The sequence below is a fragment of the Pinus tabuliformis genome, chromosome 9, assembly GCF_031772625.1.
Source record: "Pinus tabuliformis cultivar Carrire ecotype Pingquan chromosome 9, CPIR1, whole genome shotgun sequence".
Classification (NCBI taxonomy): domain Eukaryota; kingdom Viridiplantae; phylum Streptophyta; class Pinopsida; order Pinales; family Pinaceae; genus Pinus; species Pinus tabuliformis.
Window position 1 is genome coordinate 224,858,147 of NC_142307.1, and position 25,160 is coordinate 224,883,306.

Genomic DNA, 25,160 nt, shown 5'->3' on the forward strand with positions numbered 1-25,160 from the left:
CAAAATTATTTTGCACCTTGCCACACATTTGCCAATGCCTCTTAACAAGGCCACCTTACCATTGGAAGAAGCAGTATGAAGATGTTGCTTTGAATACATAGGTAGATAGTGGTATGATGTAGATATTCCATTCAATGCTACTCACTCACCTTATTACCAACCTAATAAAATCATGACTGCAGATTGATTATGAAACCATAACGGAAGACAACTTGAAGGAGGATCAGCAAGTATACTCTATGAGGGAAAAATTTATATTTTCTGAAGAGAAAACAGACTCAGCAAAGCCTAGCAGTGGTGTCGTTGTGGTGTCGTTGTTGCAAGCTTCATCAAGCTTCATCAAAGCCCCTGCGTAAAATTGGTATCATCACCAAAGTGCAATATGCAACGCAGTGTAAGGTTCATGATTCATAATTATCAAAAGAGTGCTGTAATAACATATGTACTGCCCTGACAGTGACCTTTTCAGGTCGTAAACCAATTCTAATGACAAATTTCATTAGTTGTTTTAAAACGAACATTCACACTATAATGTATGTAAAGTCACAATAATGAGTTACAAGTCTTACGTTTTCATTTGTCAAGATTGACCATATAATATTATGGTATGTGGTAAATAAATTTTTTATGAACTTTTATTAGTTAGTAGATGTGTGACAGAGAATATCTCTAGAGTTTTTCTTAATCAGGACACTTCCCACAAAACTGGCATATATAAAACCAATTGCAAACACGAGAGAAGCATTTAAAAGCGAGAAGAATCACTTTTTATGAACTTCTATTAGTTAGTAGATGTGTGACAGAGAATATCTGTAGAGTTTTTCTTAATCAAGACACTTCCCACAAAACTGGCATATATAAAGCCAATTGCAAACACGAGAGAAGAATTTAAAAGCGAGAAGAATCACTTTTCCACTTATTACAATCCTATATACAAGTGGGAATTTCTGTGGAGTCAGGACACTTCCCACAAAACTGGCATACATAAACCACTCCTTTGAACTTTAACCAGCTACAACATATTAAATCATTAAAACAGGATATAAAAATTATTTGTTTAGCGTTTTTTTCCTTTTATAATGATAATCCACCATTTTACAAATGTCAGTGATTTATTCAAATAAATTATTAGTTGATCCAAATGCATTTGGCAGAAATGGAAATCTACTCTTTCCTGCCAGATGTTTGTGGATTATTCAGATAAATGGTTCAAGGATTTTTACATAATAATCCAATTAATTAAAAATAATCTTTTCTGCTTCTTTAAAAATAAAAACACACTCAAATATATATAAATATTAAAACAAAAAAAAACAAAAACATCATTAAAATGATGGCTGCAAATATAAGCAAAAGGCCTTACGTAACAAATTTTCACATATAAACCAACATTACACATTCCATTCATTCATAACACAACTCATGATAAGGGAGAGTGCAAGCTATGTTAAGGAAGAGTGTAACTGCCCATAATGGTAAAACAAACAGGAGGAACTTTCATAATGATAAAACAATTCCAGAGTGTGAGGTATCCACTTTTTATTCACACACCAAACAGCCCATCAACAAAGTTTGCTTGCACTTCTTTTTTTTTGTAAGCTGGGGTGGGACTCTCCGATTTACATGTCCATTATGTACCCCTCTACGGGGGAGGGGTAGCCCAAGATTTGAACCCAAGAATTCCGGTTCGGTGAGACTTCATTTCCACGGCCCTCGCCGCTTGAGCTACCCCATGTGGACAAGTTTGCTTGCACTTTTGCAAGAAAGCAGGAAATAGATTTTACTTCAGCAATTAACAAAAAAAAATGCGCATGGTTGAAAGCCTTAGTGACAGGCTAAAACTTCATTGCTGGTCGTTATGGAAATCGAGTTAGGGCTGTTGCCAACTATCAAATGAAGGTTGAGACTTTAATGCTCGTCGTGAAGAAAATCGACTTATTGCCAACATTCCAACGAACCTAAAAGGGAAAATTACATTACATTATGTACAAAAATGGATATAGTTTGAACATGTAAACTCCCCAAGTTTTCTTGTGCCCCTCATTGATGGCTGCTGTTAAGCTATAACATGGGGAAAAGCTCCCCCCTTCCCTTACAGTTCGCTGCTTAGGGTTGCACGGTTTCCATATCCAACCATTAATCCAGTCAGCTTCTTATTACTCAGACGCTCTTGGCAAACCGTCGAGTCTTCAAATCTGTTACCAAATTATGAAAAAAATCAAATAAATAATGAATTCATGACTATCTTTGGACAGTATCTATGTATGATTAATTTCATTGTGACATAATAGCTAAGATAAAATATCATTAGGTAAGCAAACCCATTTCAAATCTTGAAGATACAGAATCTTCAGTGATTTTAATATCTGAAGAATAATTAATTGCTCTGTACCTATCAGGGAACGGTATCAGGTGTTGCAAACTCTGTGCTAAATTGACAGCATCTTCTGCATTACTGACTATTTGATTGAAACATATATATCTCCCATAGGCAGATGGATCTTCATAAGCACATATATGTGCATCCGCTAGAAACCTTATGTCTACACTAGCTAAAGTGCCCTTCTCATACATTTGTGCAGCCCCTGCAATCACAAAGACCTCCACCTGTAAATAAACTAGCTTATGTACTGTGTATTGCACTTACAGAGATTAAATCCTTTTTGAATATTCCATATTTATATGTGCTGCCCCTGTGCTACAAGGACTCGCAATTGTAAGCAAACTAAATTATATATTGCACCTCTATGGATTAGATCCTCTCCAAGGGATTACTATACCATATTTGTACGTTCTAGAGCAGAGTCTATTTGATATGCAGATCTCTCACCCTCACCTTTAAGATATGCAATGGTAGATCCTGAGCTTTTGTATGTGATACCAGGTCCCACAATCAGAGATGAGTTGATTGTCACCATATTCAACCCCCTGTCCATGGCCATCGCCCATGCAGCCTTCTCTGATAGTGTCTTGGCTAATGCGTACCACAACTGTGAACAGGAAATATTGTATAATTAGAACAGAATACCACAGATCACTTCAAGGTTTGGAATACTGTTATTAAACTGGGCAGGCTTTGAACTTTATAATCTTTGAGAAACTCCCAAAGTTTATACATATACCCCGTGAAAAAATGATGAATACCTCACCCCAATACATATAGTTTCTCTCTGTAAAATATATATATACTTAGCACAAAGCCATTTTAGCCCTGCTCTAATATGCACCAAAGATTTAGAAATGGTTGCATATGTAGATTCTCTCTTATTTGATGCATTTATAGCCTGGGCAACTTCAAAAGGGCGAAAATGAATTGCATATGGATTGTTGCATATAGAGAAGATAGATGCACTCTATTGTCTAGAATGTGTTATCACTTCAGCAATCTTAAGAGGCAAAAGATCAATTGGATATGGATTATTGCAGGGTTATCTGCAATATGTAGCATGTATTATCATTTGAGCAATTTCAAAAAGCCAAAATCTAATTGGATATGGGGACTTAGAGAAGCAAGATACACTGTATAGCCGAGTAGAATGTGTTATGATGTTGAATAAACTAAAATATGACCCTGGATAAACTAAAATAGGGCCACTTTGGAAGGAGCAATTATGTCTCTCCTCACCCAGATTCAATTCCCACTAGTGACATGTTGAGCTGATATCAAATATATTACTATCATGGCTTCCATCCTATTGCTGACTGGAATTGTAAAACTGTAAATGCACACTTTTAAGTTACTTATTAGATTTAATAGATTAAGTAACTAATCTGATCAAAGCAAATCTAGATGCAACATTGCAAACTTCTGAGTTACTTACTTAGATTGCATAACCAAAACCTAACTTTTTGACATATACAATAATCACACATACAGACCTTCAATTTCCTGCAAAGATTTGCATCACTCCAATGCCTCTCATCAAGGGCATTAACCTTGTAGTCTCCATCTTCTCTCCAAATTGCTGCAGCCACAGAAGAAGTGAACACAACTTTCTCAATGGTCTCAGTCTGAGCACACGCTTCCAGTGCATTGTGGGCTGCTTGTACTTCAATTTCCTGTATTACACAAGTTCACATCTATCAAATATTCAACCCTCCAATACAGATACCAAAATGCCCACATCTTTAATTCAAAGGTTCACTAACTTACATCATAACCTGCAGCACTCTGAGGGTGTTCAAAGGTATAGAACAGACCAGAACAACCCTTGAGCGCATCAGTAATGCTGTGATAATCCAAGACATCTGCATAGAAGATCTGCAATCGATCCCCATGCAATTTTCTGAGAGACTCAACTTCGCCTGCCACCATTTAAAATCATCAATGAAGAATGCCAACATACTATAAGTTCAATCAAAAAGAAATGTGAAAACCTTCATCTCAATTTCAAAGTGACTGGGAATTCAAAATAGGGATGGAATGGGGCAACTTCCCTATTTTTATCCTTAGGGTTTTGAAAACAAAAACACATCAAGCTTGGTTTAAAATCTTAGATTCATAGAGATTCATCTTAACCTGAAATTTATCAAGAAACTAGAAAATCTTGTTCTCTTTTCAATAAATAAACATACCAGCGTCTCTCTGCACAGTGGCATGCACTGAATAGCCTCGTTGCAGAAGGCCCTGAACAATCCACAAGCCTACATAACTGGACGCATCCATGACACAGACGACCTTGCCATTACCCTCAGAGGGGTCCAGACCAGAAGGAAACACCGACATGGTTGCTATTTCCACAAACTTACTTCTGTCCTCTCGTTATTGATTTTGAAATTTTCCCCAATTGCAACGCTGCTCCTCCTCCTCCTAGCACTGCACGAACAACTCTGTGACCTGGAATGAAGGCCAGGGAGGGGCTTTAAAAGGGAAGATCTAACAATTAGGAATGAGTTGGGGATCGTCGACATGTTTAATGCGTGTCGTAGGTGCAGGTGGGAGGCTTAAAGAAGGACCGGTGAGCAATGCAGGAGTTCATTCAATTTGGCTTAGGGTTCCGTATGGGTTCCGTGGCGACTATGCATTGCAATCTTGGTCAGGGTCTTTCATACAATTGCAACAGGGTTATGATTATGCATTGCAGCGTGGGTGAGAATTAGCTGTTCCAGAAACCTATCGGAGTATATTGCAATCTTGGTCAGGTTCTTTCATACAATTGCAACAGGGTTATGATTATGCATTGCAGCGCGCTGTTGACAATTCGAATTGGAACCGGAATAAGGAGCACCCCGAAACATTACACCGCGGCTACAATACCTCGTCCCCGACCAGAGTAGTTTGTCAGGGGATGTCAGGCCCCATTCCCTGCGATCCGAATCCGATTTTTCTTAAATATAAAGAAAAGGCGGGCCCTGGGTTAGCTGAAATGGTCATTTTTGCAGATGTTTTCGGCCTAGTCTACCTAGGCGGTAGAGTGGCCTGTTTTCCGTTATCGACCGGAAAATCGTCCGGCTCAGGCCACTGGGAATGTCTCCATCCTACGCCACCCTCTGAGCTCCGCCACCCTCCTTCTCCGCTTCTCCGCCACTGCGCGAGGAGATGACTTCTGTGTGGCGGCCTATTTATAGGAGTGGATCCATTCAAGACATCATTAAGAAAAATAAAGCTCTGTGCTCAAGCGGCTTCAGAGAGAGTTATCAAATACATCCTCGTGCCCAAGCTGCTTCAGAGAGAGTAATCAAATACATCCTCGTGCGCCAAGCTGTTTCAAAGTGTAGAGTCGGGTATCTGGAATCCAGAATTCGTCGACATTTTGTTGGTATTGTTGAGCTCATCATAAAGGTTTTTAATTTACACATAATGTTTTTTTCAGAGAAAATTTACAGATAATGTTGATTCCAGTTTCTGTAGCTCATTATGTTCATGATTTTCCGTCCACAACACCTTGCTTTAATTGATAGTTGAGTTGGAATTAGATAAATGCATTTTTCGGGTAATAAATTGTGTCAACTGTTGTTATGGCAAATCAATTCACCATGTCATCAATTGCTGATGGCGAATCAACCCAATTAGGCATCCGGCGCCATTCCGCGGCCACGACTCGCTTGGGCTCCACGGTAGTACTCGATGTCCCGGAGAATGAAACAGTGGCCGATGTTATTCAAGGTGTGGAGTATTGGGATCGACTAGGTGTGGTGTATTGGGATCGACAGATTTCCGAGGTAAAAGTCGACTACTACAACCATGGTGATTATATATACAAGACATTTACTATTTCTGTCGGTTTCTGGCATTGATTATGAGTGCCATGCTTTCTTGCGCAAGGCAAATAAAGGAGTCAGTTGGGTGTGATGGGTGGTGGAATAGGCATCTTCGGTCTGCAACCTAGGAGAGTTTCCTGGAGTGCTAACAGATCCCTTAACAAATTTACAGTTGCATCTCTAATATAAATCGGTGACCCTAAGATTTCTATGTGATTTCTCCGAATGATCTTGGCTTAAATCATAAATCACAAAGGTATCCAATCTAAGCAAAGTTGGTTATATTTGCTTTCCCTAATAACAATTACTTATAAAAAGTTAAAATAATAATTTTTTTAGTTAATTGATTAAAAAAAATAGTTTTTTTTTTTTTTTTAATTTAAATTTAAATTTAAAAATATGTATTAATAGTTTAATTGGTTGTATTTTAAAATTATTTTATAAAATATATATATTAATGTAAATGAAAATATTTTTAACAAATTATATATTACTTATAAAAATAAAATAAAAAAATAAAAAACTTTATAATTTTATTAAAAAAATAAAATATAGATAATTGCATTAAATATATTAATACTTAGAAATTTAAAAGAAACCATGTTACATAGATAATTACATTAAATATATTAATATTTAGAAGTTTAAAAGAAACCATGTTATAAATTAACTATGCGCCATAAAGATAGTTTCCTCTCAAGCCACTTGCTAACATTCAATGCCCTAAAAGTGCATTAAGGATAGTGGCCTCTTAGGGCAGGTGCATTATTGGGTGATTGGGTCAATTCATATTTAATATACCAAGATCTAGAACTATAAGTATTGAGTCATAGGGATTATGACTTCAAGTATCAATGACTAGGTTCAAAACAATAATTAAGAAATTAGTATGGAGAGGTTGTTGCTAGCAAGTTGAAATTACCAACTATACAAAATAATAAGAAAAATGATTTCATATTCCTCAACAAAGATGTATGGAATAAAATCACAAGAAAATTTATTTATTTTTAAGTAAATTAATGGTTACTTACTTTTTTGAAGAACTTGTTAGTTTTTGTGAAGATATGTTAAAAACAACATATGGTAGTTCTTCTCTTGAAAAGGAACTTGTTAGTTTTTGTGCATACATGTCCAAAAAAAGTAATCTATGTTTTCAAAATTAAAGACCCATTAATCTACCTATTATGTAAATTGAATTATTTAATGTAAATTAAATGATAAATAATTCAAATGACAATCTTATTTCTATTTGTTGAAATCTTTCCAATGATATATTCTTTGAAGTTATAAATGATAACGTTATATTTTCACTTACTAAATTTCAGTCAAATACATTTTTATATTCATATGTAATTATTGTGAAGATAGCTTTATGTTTTCAATGATGAAGAACACGTTTTCAAGGAACATATGAAATGCACCATAATTAATTAAAATTTCAAAAGAAAATGAAGGTGTAATGTAATGGTCCACTCCATTAAGAATTAATGACAAATTCTATTAAAACCTGGCATTTTTTATTTAAAATTAGAAAGGAAAAGATGAAACATACTATTTAAATTAATGTGAAATAAAAGATGTAATATTAGATTATGCTCTAATATATATTATAAAGTGTACATCAATGAAATTGAATTTAACATATCAAACATTTCTAATATCTAAATAATTTAGCACAAATCAATATAACAATTACATCACATATTATTCATTCATAATAGAGTCTAATCTTTGTTGTTAATTTTTTTTACAAATATTTATTTATTTGCAATAATTTCACGATCGTAATGCACCATTTTAAACAAATTAAAAGATAACCTCTTAATAAAATCTCTATGTAAACTATACTTTCCGTTTCTTAAAGGTATAATACTACATAAATTCAACATATACCTAAACATTATTATCACTTAAGTCATTTAATCTTTTTAATGGAAATCATTTAATTAACCATAAAAATTAATATTATTAAAAATTTTGAACACTCCTCGATCAAGGTGTTGGAAGTAGTGTCAATCGAGGAGGAGGGGATGGGTGAGCCCACCACCTCACTTCCTTCCATCACATTTAAGTGGGGTGGATGGTGTGGCTATCCCACCCCATGTAGCTACACATGTTAACCAGTTTTCATTCCTTTCACATTAATATGGAAACTTGTATTTTGTTTGCAAGCTCTTGCTTGGGTAGCCTCAACTCTACGCCCTTTTTTGGCTCCTATGACATTCCCTTGCTACAGGTGGGATATTTCCTCCACAACATTCACTTTATGGAGTCGAAATTTGTTTGTCACGACCCTATGTTCTACGATAATATGTGTGCCTTGTCTCTGATACAAGGAGAAGATATCTCCCATGGCGCCAGTTCTGTGAGAAATTTATGACATGATGTTGTTGGCTCATGGGAAACTGGTGTTTAGTTCATGCACATATTGCCAACCATTCACGTGAGAAGCAAGGTAACAACGACCAAGGAGGTGATCCCTTAGACATTGGCAAAGAGGATAACAGAGGAGAGAACAAGGGTGAGAGGCAGCTAACAAAGATTTATCCTTTGCTTAAAGAATTTTCAACCATGGTAGGTCGGTCGTTACAGGGTAATTTGTTTTCTGTCCAAATTATATAGCTCTTTCTATAGAAAATCGGATGTAGGTTAACCCAATAATGCAATATAAGTCAAAGCATAATACTATAACCTACTTCTATTATCAATTTTGTGGAAGCTTAAATATCGAGATAAACAAAATAACCACAAGAAGAAGAATCAATGGTACAATACACATGAAAATACTTTGGGGAAAGCCTCAGCTAAAAACCCCACTATTTGTATTATCGTACAAGGTGGAAATACAGAGGAATTATACAATGCCTTAGCTCTCAGTACAATCCTCACAGATGCTCACAGGCAATCCAGGTTTCTCTCAAGCCTTCCTCTATGCCCCCCAAGTTCCTATTTTCTTGCGTTGTTCCTATGGGATGATTTACCTACAACCAAGTGGAACACTCTGATCTCACGCACTGTCAGAACTACGTAATCCTAAAGGAATGATTCATTGACTGCATGCATGAGCTTTCTTTATAAGAAAACACATGCAACTGATAGTACACTTTCCTTGTCTTTAATCTCAACTAGGTCTTTCTCATAATATACATGCATGCGTTTCTAATGAGGGAATCTTCCTTAACTGGAGTACACTAGTTGAGTGCATGCATGCATCAATTAATTGTTAACTCTCTATTAGTTCCTCAAACAGTTTGGAACTAATTTAACTGGACTTAACTCAGTAAACTGAGTTAACTAATTACAACTCAAATATAACTCAATATTAGCTCCTTAATTTAAGGGCTAACTCTTGCATGACTTTAGAAAGACTTCTAACTTGAATTTCTCCAAATAATTAATTCAAAATGAATTAATTAATTATTTCCAAGTAGTTGTTAAGGCTAAAATTGATTTTAATTGACAATTTAATTCAAGAATAAATTAAATTGGAATATTCTTGTTGCCACATTTCAGCACTCCCTCTCAACAAGAAAGGGATTATCTAGCACCCCGATCTTGTTTCTATGGAACTCGAATATACACTTTGATAATGCCTTTGTCTAAATGTTAGCATCTTTATCCTCTGTCGAAATATACTGGAGCAACATGATCCTCCCATCATCATCAGCTTGCTTTACCTTTTTTAGTTCTTGGTACTCACAATTGACTTGTTCTCTGGCCTCGGAACCACATCCCAAACACTGTTACGAACTACAGAGTCATACTCCTCCACCATAGCATCAACCCAAATCAGTTGTTGCACTGCTTCCTCAAAGGAATATGGCTTGGTCTCAACACATTCCCCAGCAAGGGCCATGTATCCAGTGTACCTCTTACGTGACCTCCTCTATTTGCGCTAAGAAGATGGTGTTCCCACATTTTCTCTCACATTCTCCAACAATCTGTCAGCTTCTCTTGTGCGCTTCCATCCATCTGTGGAAGACTCTGCTTGAGTGGATGTCTATACTCTTGGAACCTCTGCATGCGGCTGCTCCGCATCAGTCTGAGGCTCCTCCTCCTTAGGAATCAACATTTCCTCCATAGCCTGTAGTTGAAGCTCCCTCTCAAGGGAAATTCGCATGGCCTTCTACTCATAAAACTTGAGATCTTTTCGAACTACTATCCTCTGACTGGTAGGCAAGTACACCCGATACTTGTGAGGTGTATTAATGTACCTCACGAATTTGAGATCAGAAGCGGTTGAGTTTTGAGCTGGTGGAATTCAAATTTGCAGCAGTGTTTTCTTGGTGTCAAATTTGAAATGTCTTTGAACGGATTGCGATTGGAGTATGCCCTTGAAGGCAGCTCGAATTATATTGCATGGAATGACAGGATGGAGGAGGTGTTAGATAACAATGGGTTGAAGAAGTTCATAGAGGTTGAGGTCCCAAATCCTACTAATGCTGCTCACGTTGAGGTTTGGCAAAAGAAGATAGCAAAGTGTCGCAGGATTCTGTTGGAGGGTGTGAAGGATCACATTGTATCCAGTCTGCATGGAAAGGCTTCTCCATACTTGATGTGGAAAGCGTTGACAGATTTATTACAAAGCAAGAGCGACCAGAGGAAGTTGGCGCTAAAGGATAAACTCAGAAACATTAAGTGTGAGAATGGAGACAGTATGCCCAAGTATCTCAAGAAGCACACCCAATGCCGGGATGAGCTGGGAAGTGTGGGGGTGACTGTCGATGATGAGGACTTGGTGAGCTTGGCTCTCCTTGGTCTTCCGAAGAGTTGGCATTCCTATCAAGACTCTGTCAATGGTTGGGAGAAATTTCCAGGATGGGAGAGACTTTGGTCTGATCTTGTGCAATAGGAGATCAGGCGGAATACCAGGGACGGATCTTCATCAAAGGCATCTGATGAATAAAATTGCGCTTTGGTTGTCAAAGCAAATAAGGGGAAGGAGAAGGGTTCTCTTTCTGAATCCAGTTCTTAGAATGATGGGAAGAAAGTTGACAAATCGAAAGTGCGATGCTTTCGTTGTCATGAGGTGGGCCATTATGCTGCAAATTGTCCACGGAGGAAATCCAAGAAGGGATTCGGGGAAGGATCTGAAGGTGAGGCACTTGCTTCATAGTTTGAGTTGGATTTCACACTCTTCGCATGCATGGTTTCATCCATGGTGGGAAGTGGTTGGTTTCTTGACAGTGGAGCTTCTTTCCACATGACCGGTGACAAGACTTTGTTCAGTACTTTGGAGGAGAAAGATCTCCAAATACTCATAGCGATGGGTAATGATAAGAAGTATAGTGTCTCAGGTGTAGGCACAGTTATTTTTAAGAGGGCGCATGGAGCTCGCCTTACCTCGATCGATGTCAAGTATGTACCAGGACTGAAGAGAAACTTGGTGTCGATCGCGATGCTGGAAGACAGAGGCTATGATGTAGTCTTTAGTAAGGAAAAGGTTTTCCTTAAACACATCATCACTAGACAGGTGAAGCAGATTGGTTCACGGGTCAAGAACCTTTATGCTCTTGAGGTTCAAGATGCATGCAAAGCCTTGAGTAGCGAGGCAACTGATGGAGACTTGGTGGTTGAGAGGGAGCGTATATTACCTCTCAACATGCAGAACCAGAAGAAGTCTCAGACAATTGTGGAGGAGCCACGATTGGTGCAGCAGCTTTAGGAGGTTGTGGAGCAGCCACAACAAGGGAAGCTGAGAGGAGATCGAGTAGAGACATCTACTCATGTAGAGACCTCCAGTAGGGGGAAACTTTGAGTGAGGTGGGATGATGGATCACATGCAGCCATACCTCCAGATAGGAGGTGGGGTGATGTGGATTGATCGTCCCAAGGAGGAGGGGCAGGATCCTTGAGGTACCCAACCTCTTGGATGAGACCTTGCTACGGGAGCCCCGATGTGGAGTAGCAGGAACTGACTGATTCAGTAGAGATAGATGCGGATGGAGCAGCAGAGAGAGCGACAGTGTAGGGAATCCTAGGACGGCGCATAGCTAGTAGGTTGCATCAATGCGAGAGGCACAAGTGTTTTGCACAGTGCTAGGTGGCACAGAGAGGTGTGCAATGGTGCGAGATGCATGGAGATGTTGCAGTAGCGTAGATGTCAGAGAGGGAGCACTTGTTAGCAGCAGGTAGAGCTTCAGCATCAGAGTATGTTTCTAGCCCAACAGAGTGGTCAGTTGGGAGTGTTTTTGTTCCAAGCGTTGTTGGAGCAAGTGGACCGGACAAATGTGTTGCATGCAGAAAATTCCAGAGTTGCAGGATAGGGGTTGCAGATAATCCATATCTTGTTGAGAGGGAGTGTTGAAAATGCAACAAGATGATGGAACTTAGTGAAAAGAAGTCGCCTTCACTAAGTGTGCCCGCAGGCTATTTTTGGCGCAAAGTCTATTTTTAGACATATGGATCATGGTCTATGAGTTGCAGGATGCTATTTTTGGATGATTATTCATGTTGGTAAAAATAGATGGACTTCCATTTTTAGACATATGGGCGGAGTCTATTTTTAGACTGCCAGGCTAAAAATAGAACATTCAAATATTATTAACTATTAATAATATCTGGACTATAAACATTATCTTATCCTCTTGGATAACTTCAGTTCAAGCTACGGATGTGGCACATGCAACTGCCAAAAGGAAATACTCTTTTCTTATGGGTTAGTTGAGCTATTGCATCATGGACTTTAGTTAGAACTCAAGTGATTGAGTTTGGTGGAGTTGATTGAGGAGTTGATGGAGTTGTGTTCAGTTTGACTTGGTTGAACTAGTTGTATTTAGTCTAACTGCAGAATACACTAGTGATGAGTGATGTGAATTAATTATTAATTAATTCACTAATTATTAACTCATAAAGCAACTAAAGAATACATCAATTAACTTAGTGCATGGGCAGTTCAGTGGAGACAAGTGTTAGAGGTGGGTGAAAGGGTGAGTCTGCTATCAGTTGTGACTATAGCTATGCATGAGAAGGGAAAGTTTTTAAGCAAAGCTATTTATGAGAAGGAAATGTTGGTAATACTCCATGAACTTAAGAAATGGTGACCCTACCTAATGGGAAGACACTTCAAGGTGAAAACGGATCATGATAGCCTTAAGTACTTTATAGAACAAATATTATCCTCTTAAGAGAAACAAAAGTGGGTCACAAAGATGTTGGATTATGACTTTGAAATCATCTACAAAAAAGGGAAGCAAAATGTGGTGGCAGATGCACTCTCAAGAAAGGATGAGGATGTGGAAGCATTGTTGTGCACCATTTCTATTATCCAAACAGATTGGATAAACAAAGCAAGGGAGGAATGGAAGAATGACGAAGAAGTGTGAGCACTTATTCGAAAGTTACAACAAGATTCCAATACGTCTGATACATTTAGCTGGCAAAATGATTCGTTATGGTACAAAGATCGCGTATACCTCTGTAGGAATTCCCAACTAAAACAAAAGATTCTTATGGAATTTCACACTTCTCCCTTAGGAGGGTACTCAGGATTTTTAAAAACTTACCATAGGCTTAAGAAGGAATTTTTTTGGGATGGCCTTAAATCAGATATTCAAAAGTTTGTGGCGGAATGTTTAGTTTGCCAACAAAATAAAGTTGAAACAATTAAGACACCGGGTTTACTACAACCTTTATCCATTCCAAGCCAACATTGGGAGGAGGTCTCAATGGATTTTATCACAGGTTTACCCAAGTCTGAGGGAAAGAGTATCATCATGGTGGTACTTGACATACTTACCAAGTATGCACACTTTTGTGCACTATCACATCCATTTAAAGCCAGTATAGTTTCTAATGCATTTATGGAAACAATTCAAAAGCTACATGGAAACCCAAAGATTATTGTATGTGACAAAGATCCCATTTTCACTTGAAATTTTTGGACATAATTATTTTCTTGTCTTGGTACTCAGTTAGCTCATAGCTCATCTTATCATCCTCAATCTGATGGGCAAACTGAGATGGTAAACAAATGTTTGGAAGGATATCTTCGTTGCTTTGTATCTGATAAACAGACAAAATGAGTCAAATGGTTACCTATGGCTGGATGGTGGTATAACACTTCCTTCCATACAGCATCAAAAATGACCCCATTTATGGCACTTTATGGGTATCAACCACCATCCATCACATCATATTTAAGAGAAATTCTAAGGTTCAGGCATTGGAACATCACATCGAACATCAACAACAAGTCCTCCAACTCTTAAAGGATAACCACGTGTTGGAACATAATAGAATGAAACAACAGGCAGATCAACATCACAGTGAAAGAAGTTTTGATGTAGGTGATTGGGTATTCCTACGGCTACAACCATATAAGCAAATGTCCCTCAAGCAAGCTAAGAAGGATAATAAATTATCACCAAAGTATTATGGTTCGTACAAGGTGTTGCAAAAGATTGGTACTATGGCATACAAATTGGAGCTTCCTGCAGCTTCTCGATTGCACCCAATTTTCCATGTTTCATGTTTAAAGAAGGTTATAGGCGACATGCTCCCAGTTCAAACAATATTTCTAGAACTTGACGAGGAAGGAAAAATTATATTGGAACTGGAAGCAGTCACAGAAACAAGAACTCGACAACTACGAAATCGATCAATTTCAGAGTATCTTATCAAGTGGAAGAACTTATCCACTGAAAATTCCACATGTGAGGATGAGAATTTTATGCAGAAGTATCCATAACTACTCAAGCGTTGAGGACAACACTTTTTTGAAGGAGAGGGGCATGTTGGGTCCCTATAATACTAGTGATTACCCCATTACTATTGTAGTTATATCCCTTATTAATATTGTTGTGCACCTATTGCCCCCATATTGTTATTACTGTGCCCCATAGAATCCCTCTATTGTTATTTTTGTGGCTTTATATTATTATTGTTAGGTCGGCTGGATTATATTTTGACTCCTTAGACTCCTATATATAGAAAGGATGTTTTGTCATTTGAATCATCCAAGAATTGTTCACTTATGTAATGTAAAGGAGGTTGCCCCCTCGAAGAGGCTGAATTCTAAGGCGTTGATCTATCTTTTCTATCTTTTCTTGAGCTCGTTTCATAACAATTATCTATTAGACACTGTAAGTACCACCATCCAGCACAGAAATTGCTATCTGGAACCAACGGCCCAATCTAAACAAGATAAAACTTGTATTCTGAACCCATAATAAAGTGAAGCAAAACAAAAATGCAGTAATACACTCTTCCAAATAAAAATTGTATATAGTTTGATCAAATATTCAACATCTGCATAATAGAGTTTTTTAAGACTGCAATTCAAATACACTATAACCCATGACAGCTATAATGAAAGTTCAAAATAAGATCAAGTTATGGTATTCATGCTTTGGTAAAGACCTAGCAGTCCTCTGATTATTTTAAACCCTTTATCAGATACTGTGCCCTCTGATGTTCTTTTCTTTTGACTAAGGAGGTCAATCACTGAAAGCTCTAGTTTGCTAATATTGAATTTTCTAACCTAGAACATGCTAAGGAATCCCGTCACAAGTATTTACCATGTGTGAGATGAACAAGAACTAACTATTAGTGCATGGAAACCATTAATACGATTTATATATTAAGCAATGAGAGGTAATTGAAAAGAAGTTAAAACATTTAAAACGGTCTTGTTAATGCTTGACAACATATAACAAAGAAGTTCACTGGGTCATTGGAAAAAACCCAACAAACTTTGTGAGGCAAAGTTGTCAAGTTTGACTTGGCTACTGAATATAGGCAAGCACAAAAATATTTAAAAAAAAATCACACTTTGTGTTTAAAAAATAACTTTTGTGGCTTTACAGAGAGGCAAGCAGGTTTTCCTGACTGGGCAATGAGTCAAACTCATTAACAACCCTTCAGACACCAGCACGTACTCACTGTTCAAACAGTTCCTGCAAAGTCAAAATTGCTTTGAATCACGAAGGCCTTCAAACAGCGGGCCAGGTTTGACCCGCAACACCACGCTAAACTCAACAGGTCTGTTAAAACTGTTTGTTACAGTAGATTGAGATCAATAAATTAAATCTAGAAATTTGAAGGGCTAAAACAGAATATTTGTTTCTGCCATGATCGCTGCTACATAATTTCTGCTGGAATAAGGATCACAGGTATTAATCCTACAACTAGACTTCTATGAGTAAATGTTCATTGTTATGTGTAACATGGAAACAAATTGCCAAAATGACGGCCTTCACACGAGTACACAGAAGGTTATCAATTCAGATTGCTATGACATGACTATACTAACATACTCTAAACAATTTGATATGTGGATAGCTTCAAGGATGTCTCAGCCAACCCCTGGCACAGGTTCTCAGAGCATTGTCAACCTAATATGTAATGTAACTCTGCTTCATCTTCTATATCAGAATCCCTGTGGAGAGAGGGCTTCCATCATGGGAATTCAATGTGTTCCATTCTGAATTCTGACTGAAATGATATTATGGTTTTTAGTAGAAGGGGCATTTGAAGATGTGTAGCAAATTATGTTTACTACATTCCATCTTAATTGTCTGTAGTCTGCAGCAACAATGCTTTGATCTCCTCTGTTGTAACATCTTCCCCAGTTGATTGTTGATCACAGTGTGGAAAATAATAGAGTTAGACTAGGAGCTATTGCAATTTAATGGGTAATCAATTGAAACATTACATTACCTCTGCTCCAAATACATCTAGTGAAAATCCATTGAGGCGACTTAAGATTGCCTTCTTAATATCAAGACCAAGTCCATCCATAGCCTCGATTGGGATAGAAGCAATACTGACTTATTGGAACAGAACATGTGAATGTTTAGGACCTTCCCTTCTCTTCTACTTACCTCTGCCTGCATTTCCAAGGAGAGGATATCAAAAGGGATTCTCTTTTTCAACCAATCACCATTGATTAGATGGTTACCTAAAAGAACTCACAAAGAAACCACCAATGACCGAGAAGCCTTGAAGCTTGAAAACAGAAAGATATTGGGTGGCAACTATGACATTCCAATGTGATCAACAATAGAAGATTTATAAAATTTTATGAAGGGTAATATGAAAACTTGAACTTGCTAATTGACAGAATTTCATCTAAGTCACAATGGTCTACCAGTGGGCCTGTCTAACCCCAACAAATGTGGCCAAGTCTTTTCTTATAAAATGGTCTCACCTTGTTCACCACACATCTAGCTATGCCTATGCACTTCTTGCCTTCATTAAACCACCAACTCCAACTTCACCTCAATTTCTACATTTTCCATTAATACAATTATCTCACATGTATTGTTGTCACATGCCAATCTAAAGTTGTCTCATGCATTATGGGCATGCAATCACTACCACACCAAATAATTTCATACTCAACTAACTTATATGAGTCTTGTGCCAACAAACTCCAACCATAATGCCCCCCAAACCCCTTGTCACACCAACAACCCAAATGCAACACCTAATCCAATGTATCTCACCTAGTTAAGCAATTAATTCATGACAAGATAAGTAGAACCATCGTAAGTCATTACACTCATGGTTATCCCTTTACTCATGGTTGAAGTTTCCCAAGTTAGAATCTCTTGTACACCATCAAATTGATTATGCTCCAGTTGTAAAGAAAATTGGAAATGAGATCGAATTAACTCTGGTTGATCTTGAGGGTCTTTTACCTTCAACAACCATTATGGTTGTTTCTATCACTGCATCTACCACTAGTGGTAAGCCTCTATCAAAAGAAAAGTTGCAAAAGACTTTAGATGCATGTAATGGAGCGATTGCACTTGATGCAACAAAAAAGAAGGTTTTGGATTTTGTTGAGAGTAGGATGGGATACATTTCCCCCAATTTCTCTACTATTGCAGGGAGTGTGGTTGCAGCGAAATTGATGGGTACTGCAGGGGGTCTCTCTTCACTGGCCAAAATGTCAGCTTGTAATGTGCAGCTTCTAGGTGCAAAGAAAAATAATTTGGCAAGATTTTCAACAACAACTTCACAGTTTCGTGTTGGATACCTTGAACAAACGGAGATTTTCTAGAGCACGCCACCTGCTTTGAGAATGCATGCATGTCGATTGTTAGTTTCTAATTTTTTTTCCATGAAACAGATGATCCAGAGACTTTGCATTTCCAGTTTCTTTAAACTTAACAGTTCAGGTACATAACTCGTGGACTGCAATGAGAAGATATATGACACCCGAAAGTGGATCTAAACTTTGTAGCTAGATACTCCCAATAGGAATCTACTTACCTCTGCCTGCATTTCCAGGGAGAGGATATCAAAAGGAATTCTCTTTTTCAACCAATCACCATTGGTTAGATGGTTATCTAAAAGAACTCACAAAGAAACCACCAATGACAGAGAATCCTTGAAGCTTGAAAACAGAAAGAGATTGGTTGGCAACTATGACATTCCAATGTGATTAAGAATAGAAGATTTGCAAAATTTTATGAAGGGTAATATGAAAAACTTGAACTTGTTGATTGACAAAATTTCATCTAAGTCACAATGGTCTACCATTGGGCCTGTCTAACCCAAACAAATGTGGCCAAGGCTTTTCTTACAAAATGGTCTCACCTTGGTCACCACACATCTAGCTATGTCTATGCACTTCTTGCCTTCATTAAACCACCAACTCCAACTTCACCTCAATTTCTACATTTTCCATTAATGCAATTATCTCACAGGTATTGTTGTCACATGCCAATCTAAAGTTGTCTCATGCATTATGGGCATGAAATCACTACCACACCAAATAATGTCATACTCAACTAACTTATATGAGTCTTGTGCCAACAAACTCCAACCATAATGCCCCCCAAACCCCTTGTCACACCAACAACCCAAATGCAACACCTCATCCAATATATCTCACCTACTTAAGAAATTAATTCATGACAACATAAGTAGAACCATCATAAGTCGTTACACTCATGGTTATCCCTTTACTCATGGTTGAAGTTTCCCGAGTTAGAATCTCTTGTACACCATCCAATTGATTATGGTCAGTTGAAAAGAAAATTAGAAATTAGATTGATTTAACTCTGGTTGATCTTGAGGGTCTTTTACCTTTGGCAATCATTATGGTTGTTTCTGTCACTGCATCTACCACTAGTGGTAAGCCTCTATTAGAAGAAAACTTGCAAAAGGCTTTAGATGCATGTGATAGAGAACTTGCACTTGATGCAACAAAAAAGAAGGTTTTGGATTTTGTTGAGAGTAGGATGGGATACATTGCCCCCAATTTATCTGTTATTGAAACGAGTGGGGTTGCAGTGAAATTGATGGGTACTGCAGGGGGTCTCTCTTCACTGGCTAAAATGCCAGCTTGTAATGTGCAGCTTCTTGGTGCAAAGAAAAATAATTTGGCAGGATTTTCAACAACGACTTCACAGTTTCATGTTGGATACCTTGAACAAACAGAGATTTTCCAGAGCACGCCACCTGCTTTGAGAATGCATGCATGTCGATTGTTAGTTGCTAATTTTTTTTCCATGAAACAGTTGAACCAAAGACTTTGCATTTCCAGTTTCTTTAAACTTAACAGTTCAGGTATATAACTTGTGGGCTGCAATGAGAAGATATATGACACCCAAAATTGGATCTAAACTTTGTAGCTAGATACTCCCAATAGGAATCTCCTAGAAAATCACCTTAACAAGTGACAAACTCCTTTTGTTCGTTGAATTTAAAGCAAAGTGGCCACTTCTTAGGATCAAACTCCTCTACTTGATTTGGAACAAAAGAAATGAAGCACTTCGTAGCAAGGCACAAACTGAACATTTTTTTATAGTTATGTCTGTACTCTGATCTATGTAAATATTTACTTGCAGAACACTGTCCAAATCCAAAAGGTTGAAATGAAAGTGGCAGACTTGTGCAACAAGGAGCCCCCTAATCACTCTATTTTCCCCTTAGCTTATTCTAGGCAATCGCAATGCTTAGAATCAAGGCACGAACATTGGGTTTGCTGGGTTGTTCAACAAAGAAGGACATGAGAAGAATGGCATCACAGTTAGCCTCCTTGCTTCGACAACGCACTGAAAAGTTCCTTCAACTAGTTCTCACTTTTTTTGAAGCCAAGAAACACCCAATCCCAAACAAGGGAAATATGGATGGGAACCTTTGTACCATACCTTGAACAAGTCATTGTGAGAGAATCACCAAATCAAATATCAACAATTTTAGATGTACCTATTTGAATGCTTAATTTTGATTTCCTAAGTCTTGCTATCATACTTTTTATTTGTGTTCATCTTCATCGATGTCATTGTCTACTTTTGGAAACTATTTTAAACAATTGAACACACATGCTTTCCCTTTTATCAAATAACACTTGGAATGTTTCTTGTGCTAATCCAATTGCTTTGAGCTCGATTATTTAACACAGATTCTGCTTTGCAGAACACTGTCCAATAGCTTGTTTTAGTATAGACACATGAATTTTATTTTAGAAAATACCACAAAAAAACTCCATCCTAAAGAAATATGACCACTGATATTATATGTTTATCTAGCCATTTTGATATTTTATCAAAGTGTTGGTTTACACACTGTGGTAGGTGACTGTTTGAGCTTTTATCTACAAATAGGAAGATACAATGAACATATATGCCAAAGAGACTTCAATATAACACAAATAACATAAAATCCATATGGTAGAAAGATTTTTGAACATGCCAAGATCACTTTTATTAAAGATAAAAATACACATACCACTGATAACCCATGGGGCAACCAACAATTGTGGGATAGATTGAGAAATATCAGCGAGCAAATAAGAGATATATGACTACATATAAGTGTTGCTTTAATTAAGATAAAATATCAATAATATCAGCACCTTCCACATGGGCAATGCATACATAGGAGTATGCATATGTCACCTTCAAATGTTTGAATTTGCCCAGAAATTATGTACAGGTCCAGCAACTCGTTTTAGTATAGACACATGAATTTTATTTTAGAAAATACCACAAAAGAACTCCATTTTGAAGAAATATGAGCATGCACAGCAATAACCATTAATAAATGTATTGGTAAAGTTGATTTATTTTTAAACCAAAAACAAAAAAAGTGTTGTCAAAGAGACACATCTTCAAGTCTACATATACCATACATATCAGCTACTTCCCTTTTATATAAGAAGTGCTTCAGGTGCAAGAGGCATTGCAGTCTTTGTTGTATATAATGATTTATTGCATTCTGTCATGTGAAATTGTCATTAAAAAAAAGTGTTGGAATTTTACCCAATGAAGAAAGAGAAGACAAGCTCATAATCAAATATGAAAGTACTCGATTATTGGACCATTGAAACACTTTATTTATATAGAAAATATGAAGTACATGTACATACTTGCAACTTATCACAAGTTGGAACAATTTCAAACCCTAGCCAGCGAAACCAAGAAAACCCTAACAACCAACTCCTCATATATAAGAATCACACCTAACAAAAGCTGGTCACTACACCAAGAATCCTCAACAACCTAGCATCATCAACTGCAATGAAATTCATGACACGAATGCTGGTATGTGGGAGATTAAAGAAGAAGAAGCTGAATTTTCTCTCACAACTTGTTTGAGAAGCCTACAAGTTGGTTAACCTTTATGTCTTTTCCTCAGCCCTGCTGGTTTATTCTGTGTCCTGGTTCAATATGCAAACATTCAGACACCATATTAACAATGGCAACAACAACCACTACACAATTTAAGAGCAAACTAAGAGCATAAACATGGAAACAAACCTGGAAAATCACCAATTTGGATGTTGTCAATGAGTCAATAATGTTTAGATGGAGGTTGATCCATTGAAGAAGTTTTTGTATCTATAAGATAACAATGCAATTTCCATCAGACCAAATAATATCATGTGAATTAATACAGGCATCAAAATACAAACTATATCAATTAGGGATCCCATTAAATGCACCTTGACTCATGTGATCAATAGAGTGATGGTGCTTCTGTCTACATGCTTCAAGTGAAGGCACAATATGGGGATGGTGCACCCCTACAAATATTCAAAGACTACATTAACAACATCAACAACAACCAGTGCACACAGATAAGAGAAAAGGCATAACAGAAAACCTGGAAAATGACCAATTTGGGTGTGTCAATGAGCCAATCATGTTTGAATGGAGGGAGATCCATTGAAGAAGCTATTGTATCTATAACATAACAATGTAATTTCCATAAGAGAAAATAATATGATGTTAATTTATAGAGGCATCAGAATACAAACTACATTAATTAGGTGTCCCGTCAAATGCACCTTCACTGATGTGATAAATAGAGGGATGATGCTTTTGTCTATGTGCTTCAAGTGAAGGCACATTATTGGGATGGTGCACCCCTGCAAACATTCAAACACTACATTAACAACATCAACAACAACCAGTGCACACAGATAAGAGAAACAACATAGCAACAAACCTAGAAAATGACCAATTTGCGAGTTGTCAATGAGCCAATCATGTTCGCATGGAGGGAGACCATTGAAGAAGCTATTGTATCTGTAACATAACAATGTAATTTCCATCAATGCAAATAATATGATATTAATTTATAGAGGCATCATAATACAAACTACATCATTAGGTGTCCCATCAAATGCACCTTGATTGATGTGATAAATAGAGGGATGGTGCACCCCTGCAAACATTCAAACACTACATTAGCAACATCAATAACAACCAGTGCACATAGTTAAGAGAAAAAGCATAGCAACAAACCCGGCAAATCACCAATTTGGAAGTTGTCAATGACCCAATCATGTTCGGAAGGAGGACGATCCATTGAAGAAGATGTTGTATCTGTAAGATAACAATGTAATTTCCATCAGAGCAAATAATATGATGGTAATTTGTAGAGGCCTCATAATACAGACGACATCATTAGGTGTCCCATCAAATTCACCTTGACTCATGTGATAAATAAAGCGATGGTTCTTCTGTCTACGTGCTTCAAGTGAAGGCACAATATTTGGATGGTGCACCCCTGCAAACATTCAAACACTACATTAACAACATCAACAACAACCAATGCACATAGTTAAGAGAAAACACATATCATCTAATCTCTCTATAGAACTTACTTGGGACAGTAGAGGATGCATTGTTAGAGCGAGGATGACCACGCTTGTTGAGGTGTTGAAATTGAAATGGTTCATCTTCAAATGCAAGGACATTCAAATCAATATCCAAGCTGGCATTTTTTTGCTTCTTTTATTTTTATTTTTAGGACTAAGGAAACTCTTCTTCCTCTACAAAGATGACTCATAAGCACCCAACCCAAGGGTGAAGTCATAATCCATAATATGAAGATCATTAACATCATCCACAATTTTTTTAGCCAAATCAATCAATTGTTTCGTCTTGCTCACAGTAGAACGAGGACTATTCCAAAACAGGTCTAGATAGCCAAACAACTCCTCTCTCAACAAATTAAGGTCTTCAACATTTTCATCATCCATAATAGTTGTGCTAGTATCTGCATCAAGGTTTGGTGCCTCTATACCCATCTCAGGAGGGGAATTCAATGTATTAGGTGTGGTATCAAGATCCAATAAAGGGTCTAAATCAATTAAGGAGGAATGTAACCAATATACCTTTATGGCATGCTTGCAAATGTTTCCACGAATAGACCATGGGCAATCACAAGTGATTAAATTTGTGTGATGCCATATGATAAGATATTTCTTATTAGGTTTACTTTGACTCCTCACCCAATAAGCGTGAGATATGCTCTCATGAGGCCTGCAATCACTGTCTGGAATTCTTCTAGCCTTTTCCATTGATGATTCAAGTTGCATCTCTTTCTTGTGGTTGTTCAAATATCCTTCTTTTTTGAGAATTTCCTTAAATCGATAACATGGCTCAACATTTTTTATTAGAGTATAGAATAGCCAATCCATCCTACGAGAACATTTATTTTGTCTATCACATAGAAAGGTTGTGTTGAGATAACCGTGATATGACTCCACAACATTATTTGTCTCCTGATTTGCATGAGTAAAATCTTAGCAGCCTTTAACCCACATCCCTAAATGTAAAAATCAAACTAATAAATATATCTTCTTGTTTAAAAAAAAAAAAACGTATCAACTAAAAAAAATAGTATGGGAACTTACGCATCTTTTCACCAGCAACCCAATTCTTGTGGAAATAGTCCAAAAACCTCTCCTCGGTTGCAAATTTGGTGAAAAAACCATTGATTACATTATCCACTTCATCATTAGAAACATTTTTCATGATATAACCAAGTTCATTGAACATCTCTTTCGCTTTTTCTGAACTCTTGGCCAACCGATTAACATTCTTTAGCCATGCCCTCCTTAGATGCCAAATACACAATATCACTTCACATCTGGTGATTCTCCTACCAAACTTAATTCATTTTAAGTGAGAAATATTTAAAATGAATGCAACTTGCAATGTCAACTAAGAATATTGATGTTACCTCAAAGCAATGATTTCAGCCAATGCATCATCAACCATAAAGGCATTGACCTTCCAGTGAGGACGAAGCTAAAAACACTTATGCATGAGGTTCTCCAACCATACCACTATATCTTGTGATGTATTACGTGACATCACCACCCATGCGACTGGAACCTCACTTTTTTGCTCATCAAACACTGCAAGCATGCACAATTGATACTGTCATATAAAAAAATGAAGTTAATTTTAAGTCAATAATCATATTGAATCAGTATAACCAAAATGATTCATTAAAGCTACCATTGCAAAAATACTCACTCCATATTTACTTGTACTGAATGTTGAGTCCATGGCTATCAAGTTATTATGGGATAACTTGACCATAGTTTCCAACATCCATTTTGTTTGTATTCAAAGGATAAAAGGGATCTCTCCACCATTGGGCTTCTCGTAGAAGAAGAAATCATTATGGTGTTTTTAATACCAGAGATTCACACTCATTTCATCTTTGTTATGCAGTTGGTAATTTTCTTTTGTCAGACGATT

General features: G+C 37.1%; 1 long non-coding RNA gene and 3 pseudogenes across 2 annotated transcripts in view; 3 read left to right on the top strand and 1 right to left on the bottom strand.

The window, feature by feature from the left end:
* LOC149147985 (uncharacterized) overlaps positions 1-423 on the top strand; it is a 139,854-nt gene extending 139,431 nt beyond the window's left edge. Inside the window, exon 4 of the long non-coding RNA XR_016263120.1 lies at positions 183-423. This is a non-coding gene — a long non-coding RNA (uncharacterized LOC149147985). The remainder of the gene's footprint in view (positions 1-182) is intronic.
* A 1,626-nt stretch (positions 424-2,049) lies between these two features.
* LOC149147986 (cinnamoyl-CoA reductase-like SNL6) lies at positions 2,050-5,492 on the bottom strand (annotated as a pseudogene). The gene is made up of 6 exons (XR_016262341.1): positions 4,576-5,492; positions 4,154-4,305; positions 3,880-4,080; positions 2,837-2,990; positions 2,393-2,585; positions 2,050-2,195 (listed from the first exon to the last, which is right to left on the bottom strand). The product of XR_016262341.1 is annotated as a cinnamoyl-CoA reductase-like SNL6 (transcript).
* A 466-nt stretch (positions 5,493-5,958) lies between these two features.
* On the top strand, positions 5,959-18,208 carry LOC149147987 (U4/U6 small nuclear ribonucleoprotein Prp31 homolog pseudogene; annotated as a pseudogene).
* A 1,045-nt stretch (positions 18,209-19,253) lies between these two features.
* Positions 19,254-19,730, top strand: LOC149147988 (U4/U6 small nuclear ribonucleoprotein Prp31 homolog pseudogene; annotated as a pseudogene).
* The last annotated feature ends 5,430 nt before the right edge of the window (positions 19,731-25,160 follow it).